Source organism: Manis pentadactyla, chromosome 16, assembly GCF_030020395.1.
Source record: "Manis pentadactyla isolate mManPen7 chromosome 16, mManPen7.hap1, whole genome shotgun sequence".
In the NCBI taxonomy this organism is placed as follows: Eukaryota; Metazoa; Chordata; class Mammalia; order Pholidota; family Manidae; genus Manis; species Manis pentadactyla.
The window spans coordinates 67,320,839-67,336,097 of record NC_080034.1 but is presented as its reverse complement, the minus strand read 5'-3'; the positions used below and the strand labels follow the sequence as shown (position 1 = coordinate 67,336,097).

Sequence of the window (15,259 nt, the reverse complement as noted above, 5' to 3'; positions counted from 1 at the left end):
AGCGCTCCAAAGTCTTATAACTACAGACTATTTACTGTTAAAAGAACATATGGCATGTGAACATTCCCCAGGAATGGGTTGTTTTAATTTGTCTGATTTCTCTCAGACTGTTCAAGTTCAGTTGGACAATATCCACCATGTCATAGATAAGTTTTCACAAATGCCTAAGGTGCCTAACTGGTTTACTTGGTTTCACTGGAGATGGCTGGTAATTACAGATATGCTTTGGTTATGTAACTATACTCCTATTATGTTAATGTGTGTGCGCAATTTAAGTAGTAGCTTAAAACCTATACATGCTGAAGTTACTCTACAAGAAGATATGCCAAAGAAATAATCAATCTTCCCATGTTTTCTCCCGCCTGCTACTTCTATAGCTTTTCTTCTTCCTTCCTAATTACAACGAATTCTTAAATAGAATTCGTGCCTCATATCAAATTTACCGAGTATCATAATTCTTCCAAGTGGTAAAGATACCTCAAGACAAATGCTGGGCATAGAAGCCACAGGGCATAAATATGCAAAGAAGTAAAAAGCTAACCTTTTCAAAAAATAAGGCTTCCCTCTCACTTACCAACTTCACATTTCCCTGTATGGCCCCGGAAGATGACTGGTTAGCCAGAGACGGGTAAGATTCCTCAAGGGAGGAACAACCTAAGACAGGCACAGTCGCAGGGGGGCCATCAGGTGAGAAATTGGGGATCAACAGAGGTGAGGCTTAGAACCTCACCCCCCCGTTCTGAGAGAAATCTTCTGCATACGTGGATGTTTTATTGCCCTTGTCTAGCTTGGATTAACACATAGTCTACAGGCACACACCTGATCATCTACATTTGCTCTCTTACAACACTAAACTATGTTTTCTACCTTTATCTTGTATCTACCTACCACTTCAGCATTTTATTAAAAATAATAATAATAAAGAGAGAAATGTGGTATCCACATATAAATCAAGTATAAAAACCAAATGAGTATTCATATTTGAACTGACTGTTTAGAGTTCATAATGCATGAGCAAAACCGAAAGCTTCTGTGATGTCTGCCCTTGTACTGTTCACTATGTAACTTATTCATTATGTAAGAATTTGTTCTCCATGTAAGAACTTGTTTGTTATGCCTCAGAAGATTGGAGACTGACGAAAATTAGGCTTGGGGTGGATTAATGATTGTGCATTGAGCATTGACTCCCCTATACAGAATTTTATTGTCGTTAACAACCATTTGATCAATAAATATGAGAGATGCCCTCACAAAAAACAAAAAAACAGAAAAACAAAAAAAAAACAAAAAAAAAAAGGACAGACTTCCAATGGTAAAATAAATAAGTAACCGGTATGTAATGTATAGCATAAGGAATATAGTCAAGATATTGTAACAGCTTGGTAGGGTGATAGCTGGAACCTCGAATTATGTATATAAATGTTCTACCACTGTGTTGTACACTTGAAACTAATGTAATGTAATACTGTGCGTCAACTACCCTTCAATAAAAAATAATTATTAAAAAGAATCCAACCAGAAAGTCTGATTCCACAAAGGTCTACACTCTCGGTGAAGGAAAACTAGGAAGCCAAACTGCCCATAGAGTCTGGAAGCAAAGCATTGTCTTGAGTACAGATAAAAGCTTCCCTGAGAATTCAGGGCCACAGACTGGCCTTTATAGGTATTCAGTTCCTGTGTTCATAGTTAGAGATAAAGCAGAAACTTTAAAGTGCATCAGAGAGTACTCCTAACAACTTTATGCCAATACATTTGAAATGCATTGTACATTTCTCAGTGGGCAAAACAACAAAACTGACTTAGGAAGAAATTAAAACATTGATTAGCCTATAACAATGAAATAAAAAAATCAACAATTCAACATATTCCTCAAAGAAAACATAAGGCCCAGTTGTTACAGGCAAGTTCTTATGACACAACAGCTATTTCTAATTTTTTATGATAAAAGAGGTAACTTTTGTGAACTCATTCCAGGAAGCTACTTTAAACATAAGAGCAAAAACAAGCAAGAAAATGCAAGAAAGGAATTATAAGTCAATGTCATGCATTAGCCTAAATGCAATATTCCTGAATAAAATGTAAGCAGATAAAATGGAGCCATGTGTAATCTAAAAAAAAAAAAAAAAGAAAGCACAGTGTGACCAAGTTGGGTGTATCCCAGGAATATAAGAGTACTTAACATTAGAAAACATGTCAGTAAAATTCATAACATTTATGAAAAACCAGAGGATCACATCAACAAATGCAGAAAAGCATTTTCTAACATTCAGCCCCATTTCACTTAAAAACTTGTTTGCAAATTAAGACTAAAAAGACCACGAAATGCCACAAAACATATAACACAAAAATGTGTTTAATGCTAAAATTTTAGAGATATTTCCTTTAAAAACTAAAGGAAGATGTTACCACTTCCATTCAACATTGTAGACCTAGCCTATTCAGTCAAGAAAAATGAATAATGCATATATATTAGTCAGTTTGTGCCACAATCATACTACAAAACAACTCCAAGTGTCAGAGGCTTCCTACAAATTGTTCTTTTTCTTTCCCAGTCTGTGGGCAGCTACAGTGGCCTGGGCTCATCTGAGGTTGACTCCAGGCTGAAAATTGGTTCAGGACAACTGCTTCATACTCCTCTTCGGTCTGGGTCATAGGCTGACAGATATGCTACTGGTGGGGACTTGTAGTTCAGTCATGAGCAGTGCAAGCTTGAGAGGCTTAGCCCAGCAATGCAAGCAGATCAAAGCCTCTGCTTGGACATGGTAAGTGTCAGCCTACTCATGGTCCATCGAATGGGAAAGAATAAATATTTGTTAACAATTATCCATACCATGGCACCCTCTATCAACTGGAAAGGAGGAAACAAAACTCTAATTTTTTGCAGGTGATGTGATTAACTACATAGAAGAGATTAAAAAAAGAACATAAGATGATATTAAGGTTTCTCACTCTGAGATTGACATATAAAAATTAGTGACATTTCTATACACCAAGAAAAATTTTTGAGAGAGCCACCACCTCTGGTAGCAACAACAAAAAAGGTACGAAGGTATAGGACTGATTCGCATGAGCCGACAGAACAGACACTGGTCTTAGCTTGGGGAAGCTTCCCCCGCTGTGATGGACACTTCCCCTCTCGCTGCTAACGAATGAGTGATACCCATATCCTCAAGGTGGGGACTTTACGGGACACTAGGCTTAAGCAACCTTAACTCAGCATCATTTGATGTTTATTTTTCTAGCAAAATCTAATGCTAATTTGTGCTTCTTTCTTTTAGAGTAATCATAGTTTATCCCTTAGATCTAAGCACACTGCCATCCATGTAAAATTTCTCTTCTGTTAACAAAGAAGAAGGCCTGGTTTTTGAGCAGACAATCAGTATCTGCCACCCCTGCGGCCTGTTGAGGACCTGACTTTAGAGACTGAGTCAGACTCCACATCACCCTGAGACATCTTACCTGCCCTGCATCATCACGGGTTGAGCTGCCTTATCCACCATGCTTCCCGTGTGCCATAATGGCTCCCTACACAACAGTGAGCAGAAACTTAGTTTTAATTAGCATTGCACTAAAAATGAAAACACAAACTTAGAGTTGGGTTGAACTCAGTACTTCTTAGCTAGAAACAGCTACAGCACAGGCCCGGTTCAGAAATTTCTCGTCCACTAAGCCATGTTTCTCCTTCCCATAGCAGATGCCCAACTAGAACTCATAGAATATAACATCTCCTCTTGTTGGGGATGAGTTATTAAGGCCAGTAATAATGATAGTTATGAATTACACATCTCAACACAAAACCCTGTCATATGCTACTTGCTCACTCAAGGACAGTGAAGCATTTATTGAGAAGAAAATAGAGGAATGAGTGGCTTTGGGCCATAACCAAGCCTGACAACGGACTTGCAGTTATCATTTATATGAGCATTTTCATGTCTCTGATGTTTGCCATTCCTGTGTCACCTTATTAGTAGTCTCTAATAATGGCTCACAGAATTTTTCTCTAGTTGTTAGCATGTAAATTCTCATGAATTTCCCCAAATTCCAATAGCAAGTTTCCTGTGCTAGTAGTTCTTGAGTCATTACAGAAATGAAGGCCACATCAGAATCAGCAAGATGTAGAATGCATACTATTGAAAACGGAGTGATTTTCAGAGAAAATGAATAGCATTGAGAAAAAATTTCACAAAATAAAATAGAAGGCAACTAAGAAATAAAAATGTTGGAAAATGTCAAATAAATCTTAGGTACAAACCGGAAAAGAAAAAACAAATAAAGCAAAAGAAACACTCAAAGGCTGATCAATGCTTAGACATTTTGTTGTGAAGTTACTTATCCAGAGGGGAAAGGAATAATCTACGACAGTTTAGGCAGAAATAAGTCACATGCAAGGGGAAAGTGAGGACTGACCTAGCCTTTGTCATCTCAGCATTTCAAAAGTCAAAGCCAGAATATGAAGAGGGGAAACCTTTAGGAAACAACTGGTCATATGCATGGAATCAGCCCAGAGATAGGACTAAGGCCAAGAACTGTGTTAATTGTAGTTATGAAAGGGAAAGTAGTTGTTATGAAACCTTGGCATTCTAAAGATAATAATGTTACTTGACAAACATTGAAAGCTGAAGATAGGTAATGTGAGAAATGTCCTTGAGCTAAATCCCTTGTATTTCAAAGCGGCTTCCATTAACAATAAACAGGGGGTCCATAAAGGAAAGAGAAAAAAAGGGAAAGGAAGAAACCAATCCATATCTATAGGCACAAGGGAACAATATTATATATATTTATAATTATGTATGTGTATAAGAGAAAAAAGCAAAGGGCACAATAGTAGGAATTGCATGATTCCTTTTTTGTAAAACCAAAATTCAGTTTTGTACATGTTCAGAAATGAGGCTAGGACAATATACAACAAACTGTCTCCAACTGCTTCCAGTTGCTACCTCTAGAAATTGAAATTGGGCTAGAATAAACAACAAGAGATGTTTACATTTAACTTCATGCACTTATGCCTTTTGTGTATTGTTGGCATTTTTTTCAACCTAAGGTTCAAGGTTCAGAGCATTAAATACCTTCTGTTTATAGCATATAATTATCATTGATCCATTCAGGGCTTGTCTCTCATTTTATAGATATGCATATTTATGATTTTCTTCCTTCTATCTCCCATTGGTCTTCCCCTATAGGCAGCCATAGTAATATGCTCAATATACATCATTTTTTGTGTTTTATATTGATCTGCTTTTAATTTATATAAACAATATTGTATTGCATATTCTGCTCCTCACTTTTAAAACTAACACTATGCTTTTAATATTACCCCTTTTGCAGCTTGTGCACAATTTGTCCATTGCTTCTAGTTGCCCCCTGGCATGCTCTACAGTTTGTCCATTGCTTCTAGTTGCCCCCAGGCATGCCTCTACAGTTTGTCCATTGCTTCTAGTTGCCCCCTGGCATGCCTCTACTGTGCTTTACCAGTGCATTCTCCCAAGAACGGACATCCAGGCTGCCTCCTCGAATAATGCCTCGTGAAGCTAGGTCTGATTTCTTTGATATATAAGCCCAAAGAGCAGAATTGCTGCATAAATGAGTATGTGTATATTCAGTTTAACTAAGTACTGCCAGACATTTTACTTTTACAGGAGAATACTAAAACAGAACACTAATATTTTTTAAATTAAAGAAAACACTTTAAACACTTACTCTGGCAAAAAAGAAAGATTCTTTGTATGGCAAGCAGATCCTTTTTTTTTTTTTAAATAAAGCTAGCAAGCATTCTTTACCCACAAACCAGCATTGCTATATACTAGAAAATGAAAACTTTCTCCAATGAATCACAATTTTACCATGAAAACATGTTTTACTTTCAGAGTTGCCTATTTCCTGGTGGGGAAGGCAGTGTAAATTTAAATTTAAGTTGCACCAATGTGGTCCAGGTGCCAAGAGGGCTTGACACTGGACCCTGGGGCCAGTCACGCAAGCACTTCAGCTCGGAGAGATGAGCTGATCTAGTTACGTCATGTAATGATGAAGGTCACTTAATCAGAACATATCTGCCATGCCTACATGCAGTTTTCTGAATTTGTTTACAGCATAAAAGCTCAAATGCCAGACAGCCTGGTTTAAAACTTGACATCAGGCAACTCTACAAAAATTCAGTTGTCTTTACTCAGAGAAAATTGCATATGTCTATTGATGTGAGAAATATAACTTCTGAAACTGGGTTAAATTATAGCAAATTGTGGCATGTAGAACTGGTAAATAAAATATAACAGATTATACTACCCTGGCTAAAATGCAGCAGTGGGGAGGGGGAGACAATATGAATGATTATATATCACTAAAAATTTTAATTGTTTTACAATTTATAACATAAACAGACTGCATAATTTGCTTCTGTCATTCTTTTTCATGGACTTATGTTCAGTATTAACTTTAAAGGCTACTGTAAATATTTATGTAAAAATTGCTTACATAGACAGTGAAATCACCAAGGTGGTGACATAGGTCATTCCTGATTTTGCTTCCCTCACAAGAAGAACTACTAACATCCATACACAAACAAGTCATCACTAAAAGAATTCTAGAACACAGGCAAAAGGCTGAAGTACTCCCTGCACCTCAGAGACCAGACAGACTGTGTTAGAAGGTAAGAGAAGCAGCTAGTGGGAAAAGACAGCCCCAGCATTGATCTCACACCATGGAGATTGCAGGGGATCTGCATGGAGGTTGCAAGGTAATCTGCAGGCTCAACTGCTGGAATCTGAAGGGAGGGAGGGGCTCACAACAGCCAGCACATGGATCTTGTTCCGACCTGTTCATACTTGTTCAGACCAAGTTCATACCTGCAGTGCCCAGATAGTAATCCCAAACAGTGGCCTTGCTTACCTGCAGAACTAAGTTAGAGGTGCATCTGACCAGGGAACTCTGCAGGGTGCAGACATGCTTGAATGAGATTTTCAAACGAGGAGTTTTGCTGGCCCAAGAGCCCAGTTTGCCCATGCCCAGGCAAGGAGCTGAGCCACAGCCCCACCTTCTGTGGAGTGTCTCCCAGCTGCATCTGGCCAGGGGACTGGTGACAACTCCTGGAAGCTGTGCTGACCCAGCATCGCTTGAGCAGACAGACAGGAGGGCAGAACTGACCACCTCAGAGCAAAGCCAGTACAGGGCATGGAGCATTCCTGTGTATGCTCAGGCAGGTATTAATTAGTACCCATGGTTAAGGGTAGTCTCCGGCCCCCTCACAAACGGAGAACGTCTTTGGGAAATTGAGAGTAGCCAGAAACAGCCCCCCCTGCCACTGCTACCTAGGCAAGGGGCTGAGACATGGCCCCACTTGCTGTGGAGAGTATCTTCTGGCCACATCTGACCAGAAGGGTTGGTAGAGACTCCTGAAAGCTGAGTGGCCCAGCAGTGGCAGAACAGTGAGGCAGGCATAGCTGATAGTTTGCAGGACAAAGCCAGTGGCCCTATTTGGTCAGGGAACTTGGGATGTGGCTTGGCTTGAGTGAAGACAACAAACGAAGAGTTTATCAGCTTTAGAACTGCTTCTTCTACTGCATGCAGGCAGGAAATCTAATCTGTAGCCCTTCTCGTCAAAGATTATAGCTTCAGCCTGTCTGACTGGGGAATCTAACCATTGCACATGGGAAGTTGCATAGCCCATTCAACAGCCCTGTGTACAGTGGCACTTGAACAGAGAGCACAGCCTGTGGCAATCCCCATCTGCAGAGCAAAACTGGTGATGTTACCTGACCAGGAAATCTGTGTACACCCTGGCCTGATTTGGGCCCCCAAACAAGTTGTATAGGCCCTCATCCCATTTGGCTGCCCTGCCAGGGCAAGGAAGCTAATTCACAGCCCTATATACTACTGAATACCGTGCCCAGTCCCAACTGTCTAGTAAGCCTGACCAGACAATTTAGGCAACTGTGAAGCCTCACTTGAGTAGGGAGCCAAGCTAGCAGGCATATCCAACTATTCTCAGCCAGTGTCACATTCCCCATCCTCATCCTCAGAGTTCAAACAGTGGCCTTGTCCAAAAATAGACCATATTATCAGGCACTACAAATCTAAAAATATTACCAGAAGACACATCCGGAAACCCAAACTGGGCTGACTGGTGAAGTACTGTCTCTGGCAAAGCGAACTTGTAAAGTCTGAAAGAGAAGTCAAATCACTCAAATGTGCTAATAGTAATGTAAGAAATCAAGGGTCACAAAAAACAGTTAAATATAACACCACTAAAGGAAACTAATAAAGCTCCAATAACTGACCCTAAAGAAATAGAAACCTATGAACTTTAAGACAAAAAATTCAAAATAATCCTCTTAAGAAAGCTTAGTGAACTACAAGAAAACACAGATAACTAAATGAAATTAGGAAAACAAAGCATGAACAAAACGAGAAGTTTGACAAGGAAATAGTAACCATCAAAACAAAACCAGAAATCCTAGATTTAAAAACATAATAACTAAAGAATTCAATAAAAAGTTTCAAAATCAGACCCAGCCATGCAGAAGAAAGAATCAATGACCTGGAGGGTAGGATGGTAGAAATTACCCAGAGGAACAAAAAGAAAAAAGTATAAAAAAGAGTGAAGGAAGCCTATAGGAATTATGGAACATAATGAAAAGAAATAACATTTGCAATATTGGAATTCCGCAAGGAGAAGAGAAAGAGAAAGACACAGAACACATACTTAAAGAAATAATGGCTGAAAACTTCACAAACATGGGAAGAGAAATGGACATCTAGATCCCTAAGGCCCAAAAAACTCCAAGTATATTTAAACCAAATAGGGCTATACTGAGATACATTATAATTAAATTGTCAAAAGTCAAAGACAAAGAAAGGATTTTAAGAGCAGCAAGAGAAAAGAGAGAAGTTTCAGGAAACCCCCATAAGACTATCCAAGGATTTCTCAAAAAACAGAACTTCCCAGGTCAGGAGAGAATGGCATATTCAAATACTGAAAGAAAATAACTGTCAGCCAAGAATTCTATACCCAGTGAAGCTGTCCTTCAGAAAAAGGAGAGATAAAGACTTTACTGAACAAACAAAAGCTGAGAGAATTCATTACCACCAAGCCTTCCTTAAAAGAAATGGGAAAGGGATATCTTTGAGTGGAAGTAAAAGAATTTTAGTGAACCTCATAAAAAAATACAAAAAGCATAAACTACACTGGTAATTTTAAATATATAGTCATAGTTAGATTTATAACTCTAGTTTAAAAGTTTAAAAAAATGAATTTGGCAAAAATAACCATAAATTGCCTCATGGTAATCACAAAGGAAAATCTTGTAGTAAATTATACAAAAGAACATGATAAAGAACTCAGAACAAGCTGATATAAAAACACACACACACAAAAAGACAGCAGGATCAAAACAAGGAACAATGAATGTACAAAACAACCAAATGACCATAGTAAGTCCTAACAATAATTATATTAAACACAAGTAGATTAAACTCTTCAGTCAAAAGACATTGATAGCTGAATGCATAAAAAACAAGATCCAACAAAATGCTGCCTAGAAGACATTTACTTTAGCCTTAAAGACACACACAGACTAAGAGTGCATGGATGGGAAAAGACAGTTAAAGGAACAGTAACCAAAAAAAATGCAAGGTTGCCTATAGTTATATCAAGAAAAACAGACTTTAAAATAAAAATAGAGAAAAGAGACAAGATCATTATATAATGATAAGGAGTCAATATATAAAGAAGATAAAACAATTGAAACATTTATGTAGCCAACATAAGAGCACCTAAATAATGTGAAGCCAAAACTAACTGAGTTAATAGAGAAATGAGCAAAATATAGTTGGGGACTTTCATGCCACACTCTTGACAATGGATAGATCATCTAGACAGGGAATCAATAAGGAAACAGCAGATTTGAACAGCACAATATACCAAATGGACCTACTGACATATACAAAACATTCTACCCAACAAAAGAATACACCTTCTTTTCACGTGCATATGGAACATTTTCTGAGATAGACCATATGTCAGGCCACAAAACAAGTCTTAGCAAATTCAAGAAGATTGAAACCATACTAAGGATCATCTCTGACCACAATAGCATGAAACTAGAAATCAGTAACAGGAAAACATGAAAGTTCATAAAGACATGGAAATTAAACAAAACTGTCATGAACAATCAATGGATCAAAGAAGAAATTAAACAGAAAATAAAAATGTTTCTTTAGACAAATGAAAATGGAAATACAATATACCAGAATTTATAGGATGCAGCAAAAGCAGTTCTAAGAGGGAATTCATTGCAATAAACACCTATTTAAGAAGTGAGAAAGATTCCAAATAAACAACCTAACTCTATACTTTACAAAGTAAAAAAGAACGCACTGAGCCCAAGGTCAGCAGAAAAAAGAAAATAATAAAGATTATAACAAAATTAAATGGTGTAAAGAATATAAAAAACAATCAAAAGGATTAATTAAATTAAGAGTTGGTTCTTTGAAAAGATAACCCAAATTGACAAATCCTTAGCTAGACTAACCAATGAAAAAAAGAGAAAAGTTCAAAGGCAAGAAAAAATTTAAATGAAAAAGGTACATTACAACTGATTCCACAAAAATTCAAAGGATCATCAAGAGGCTACTACAAACAAGTATATACCAACAAACTGGACAGCCTGATATAAACGGAAAAATTCCTGGAAATATACAACTTACCAAGATTGAATCAGGAAAAAACAGAAAACCTGAATAGACCAATTACTAGTAAGGAAACTGAACCAGTAATCAAAGTCTCCCAACAAGGAAAATTACAGAACCAGATGGCTTTACTGGTGAATTTTACCAAACATTTAAAGAAGAATTAACACCAATCCTTCTCAAACTCTTCTAAAAAATCAAAGAGCTGAGGATACTCCCAAGGTCATTTTATGATGCCAGCCCTATTCTTAAACAAAAACCAGAAAAGGACATTTCTAGAAAAGAAAACTATGGACCAATTTCCCTGATAAATATGGATGCAAAAATTCTCAGCAAAGTACTAGGAAACCAAATACAAGAGCATAATAAAAAGATCATACCCTATAGGCAAGTGAGATTTATCCCTGGGATGCAAGCTATACTATTAAGCTATAATCATCAAAACATTAGGCACTAGTATCAAAACAAACAGACCAATTGAACAGAATCAAAAGCCCAGAAATTAAACTGAAGCATATGCAGTCAACTAATATCTGACAAGGGAAACAAGAATACTGAACGGGGAAAAGAATAGTCTCTTCAATAAATGGTGCTGGGAAAACTGGACAACTACATGAGAAGAATGAAATTGGACCTACATTTTACACCACTCACAAAAATTAACAGAAAATTGGTTAAAGACTCTACTGAGTATAAGATCTGAAACCATGAAAGTCCTAGAAGAAATCACAGAAACAAAGCTCCTTGGCATGAACCTAGGTAATGACTTTTTAGATATGATGCCTAAGGCACAAACAGCAAAATCAAAATTATGCAAGTGGGGCTATATCAAACTAAAAAGCTGCTGCCCCGCAAAAGAAACTATCAACAAAGTGAAAAGACAATGCATGGAATGGGAAAAATATTTGCAAACTATGTATCTGATAGGGTTTGGTCAATATCTAAAATATATAAAGAACTCACAACTCCATAGGGAAAAAAACCAAACAACTCAATTAAAAAATAGGCAAAGGATCGGAATAAACATTTCCCCAAAGAAGATTTATGAAAGGTCAACAAGTACATGAAAAAATGCTCAACATCACTAGTCGTTAGAGAAATGAAAATTAAAACCATAATGAGATATTATCTCACATCTGTTAGAATGACTATCATCAAAAGACAAGAGATAGCAAATGCTGGCATGGATGTGGAGAAAAGGCAACTCTTATACATTGTTGGTGGGACTGTAAATTGGTTCAGCCACTATGGAAAGCAGTATGGAGGTTCTACAAAAAACTAAAAGTAGAAATACCAAAAAATCGAGCAATGCCACTTCTGGAAACATATTCAGTAGTAAAGAAAACACTAAATTTAAGGGATATCTGCATCCCCATGTTCACAGCAGCACTATTCACAATAGCCAAGACATGGAAACAACCTAAGTGTCCATCAGTGGGTTAATGGATAAAGATGAAGAAGATAAGACATGTATATATATATGTAATGGAATATTAATCAGCCATAAAAAGAAAGGAAATCCTACTATTTGTGGCAACATGGATGGACCTAGAGGGCATTATACTCAATGAAATACGTCAGACATGGAAAGACAAATACTGTATGACCTCACTTACATGTGGAATCTAAACAAACAAGCTGAAAAAGCATAATAAAATAGATCAGACTGTGGTTCCCAGAGGCAGAGGGTGGGAGGAGTAACTGGAGGAAGGCCGTCAAAAGGCACAAACGTCCATTTATAAGATAAATAAGTACCAGGGATATAATATACAACATGATGACCATAGCTAATACCACTGTATGGTATTTAGGAAAGTCGTCGAGAGTAGATTCTAAGAGTTCTCATCACAAAAAGAACTTTATTTTTCCCTTCTTTTCTTCTTTCTTTTCTTATCTATATGAGATGGTGGATGTTAGCTGAATGTGATAATCATTACACAGTGTATGCAAATCAAACCATCATGCTATACTGCCTTAAACTTTTATAGTGATATGAGTCAATTATTTCTCAATAAAACTGGAAAATATATTATGAAGCAATATGTAATGCAATCTCACATTAAAATAGTAAAAACAAAAAATTGTTCATATAATAAGCTACCTCTGCTTCTCAAAGGTATTCCTAATCCTGATTTTAAAATGTTGATGCATTGATTATTTTTGCTCTCTCCGAGTATAGATTGCGCCAGTGCTAACTAGGACACGTACAGAAGCAGAAAAATGAAGCTGCAACATCCAGATGCTCACATAGGAACCTAAATAGGTAAACTTGAAAGTTGAAATGCTTAGACCAATGCCTTATTCACTTTATTTTTTCCTAAGTCAGTTTTCAACATTCAGTTCCATGTGCTGAGCTTCTTTCTCTACTTCAGAGTCAAGAAAACATGCACCTGTAACTTACACTGCATGGGCCCCAAGAAAGGGGGAGTGTTTATGAATTCTTCCCATACATATGATGTGTACAGTGTACCTTCTCATTCATTTATTCACTTACTGATTCATCCATTCTATGATGTAGGCTCCACTCATTTCAAAAAACCTAAAGACAAAACAGGAAGAAGAAAGAACACTAACACCATTTTTTACGGTTTTATGTCACTAAAATGATTTTTATATAAATAATATTTTAACATGAATATCTAACTAAGGTGATCATTACATAAACATCTAACTAATCATACACAGCTTAAAATTTTTATTTTGCCATCTCTGCACCATTACAATATAATTCTAAGTAATAAGAGGATAGAACTCATATTTAAACAATATTCCTTGTTTTTACCACAGAGCAGCATAGGGTTTGTGTTAAATGATTTTGCCAGCTTTAGTGTGATTTAAGTGTTCTCAGCACATTTCAGGTAGGCTAGGCTAAGCGATGATGTTCAGTAGGTTAGATGTATTAAATGCATTTTCAGTTAATGATATTCTCAACTTATGATGGGTTTATCTGGATGTAACCCCATCATAAGGTGAGCAAGATCTGTATTTAACATGCTAGAAGGGTTGGCCTTATTACTAGCTATTATATATTATACAATGATGTAGGAATAGAAGACCACAACTCAAATGATCAGTTTGACACCTGGACAGAGAGCAAGGGTGAACTTCTTCTCCAGTCTAAGATGACACATCTTGGCTCTGAGATGATAAGCCACTTCAGTAAGGCAGTGATGTGGCTTGACACTGGATGTGCAGCCCTGAGCAGCTACAGAGGCATCCGTGTGTTATGCGAAAGGTCAAGCTATGATAACATGGAAGCAGTGTAGTGACCAACTGTTCCTTGAAAAAAATAAGACCATATCCTCAAAGCAGAATGAGTTTGATAAAAGCACTTGTCATTTTGGGTGGGAGATTGACCAACAGCCTCAAAGTACTTTGTCAGGTCTAAGATTCTAAGATTCTCCTTATGCATGGGAGATGCTCTACAACTTAAATAAAAATGTTTAGCATCAAAGAAATAGGCCTCCAGAGGTGCCACAGACATGGCCACTGCTGAAAGACGAGCAAACCAGCACACATGTGAGCACATGATCAAGGAAAGCTGCTTCATGAGGCTTTGGCAGCTTTACCACATTGACACTTTTTGTCAGTTTTCAGCTTTCTTTGTGCATATGTGGATGCTGGTGGCAGGCAATAAGGATGAAAAGAAAGGCTTTGGGGAGATAAGTTAAAACTGGGAAGGTAAAAAAAGTCAAGGCAAACCTCACCTAATTTATCATCTTACCTCCAATATGAGGGCTGGACATTCCCAGACAGATGGCCTTTTGTTTTGATGACTTTACAGTAGCTATCCTAAAAAGGAAAAGAAGACAAATAAGCAAGTAAGTTATAATTACTGGCTGTATAAAGATCCAGTGCAGTGAAAGAATTCAAGAGTGAACCACAAAAGATCTCTCTTCATAAAGAAAGGAGTAAAGAATACAAAATTAATCAATTTGGGATTTTTCTATGATTCAAAACACATTTATCTGAAAATGTTCTTATGTCTGAAAAATACCTATTACCACTTCTCTAAATTTAAAAATGCTAGGTTAAAACATCAAGGGACATAGTTAGACTACTTATTATATAAATATATTTATATATATGAATCTGACTACCTACTATATCATTTATTACCCATAAAATTCCAACTTTGGAAATTCTTATAATTTTAATTATTTTTAATAAAAAACTATTATTAAAACTTTGAAATATATGTAATGTTTTATTCAGACGATCAAATCCAAATAACTCAGCACAGGTTCAAACATCTGCTTCCAAAGCAAGCTTAACAAATGTTAAATAATAAAATCATTCCTCCATACTCACTCAGTGGGTAAATGCTGTACAGAGGTTGCTGGGAATGAACAGAAAGGTTTCTAAGTTTCCACTGAGTCACACGTAAGCAAATGGGCTAATAAGAAGATACTATGTTATTTGTAGAGCTAAACAACACCTGAGGAATAAAGCTCCCAATCCTTCTACAAATAGGAAAAATGAATCCAGAAAGGTGAAGCAAATTCACTTACTGGGTGAACGCCACCCTGTAAGCTGGTAGTAAAACCGGGCTCAGAACCTGAGCATCACACTCCTCTCT

The 15,259-nt window shown here is 37.0% G+C and overlaps 1 long non-coding RNA gene across 1 annotated transcript; it reads right to left on the bottom strand.

Annotated features, from left to right (window-relative positions):
• Window positions 1–1,564: 1,564 nt before the first annotated feature.
• LOC130681214 (uncharacterized) lies at window positions 1,565–13,891 on the bottom strand. The gene is made up of 3 exons (XR_008994287.1): window positions 13,763–13,891; window positions 13,175–13,219; window positions 1,565–3,525 (listed from the first exon to the last, which is right to left on the bottom strand). It is a non-coding gene; the product is annotated as an uncharacterized LOC130681214 (long non-coding RNA).
• Between the last annotated feature and the right edge of the window lie 1,368 nt (window positions 13,892–15,259).